The sequence below is a fragment of the Brassica oleracea genome, chromosome C3 (genome assembly GCF_000695525.1).
Source record: "Brassica oleracea var. oleracea cultivar TO1000 chromosome C3, BOL, whole genome shotgun sequence".
NCBI lineage: Eukaryota > Viridiplantae > Streptophyta > Magnoliopsida > Brassicales > Brassicaceae > Brassica > Brassica oleracea.
In genome coordinates this window covers 59,267,185-59,267,482 of record NC_027750.1, presented here as the reverse complement: position 1 = coordinate 59,267,482, position 298 = coordinate 59,267,185, and positions in this window count along the sequence as shown.

Here is a 298-nt window from a genome sequence, read left to right as displayed (position 1 = left end):
GCCCTTGCTGTCGAATCTCTTTATAAAAATACATGGACTTATTGGATCGTTCTTATAACCCTCTTTCATTAGGTACTCTGATAATCTGTTGTACCACATTCGACCTGCTTGTTTCAAACCATATAAGGCTTTATTCAGCTTAATACAATGTTGTTCTCGAGAATTTTTATTATCTTTGAGCTCAATACCCTCTGGAACTCTCATATGAATTTCATTATCCAGTGGACCGTACAGATACGCAGTTACTACATCCATTAGGCGCAGATCAAGCTTCTCTTTCACGGCCAGACTGATCAAA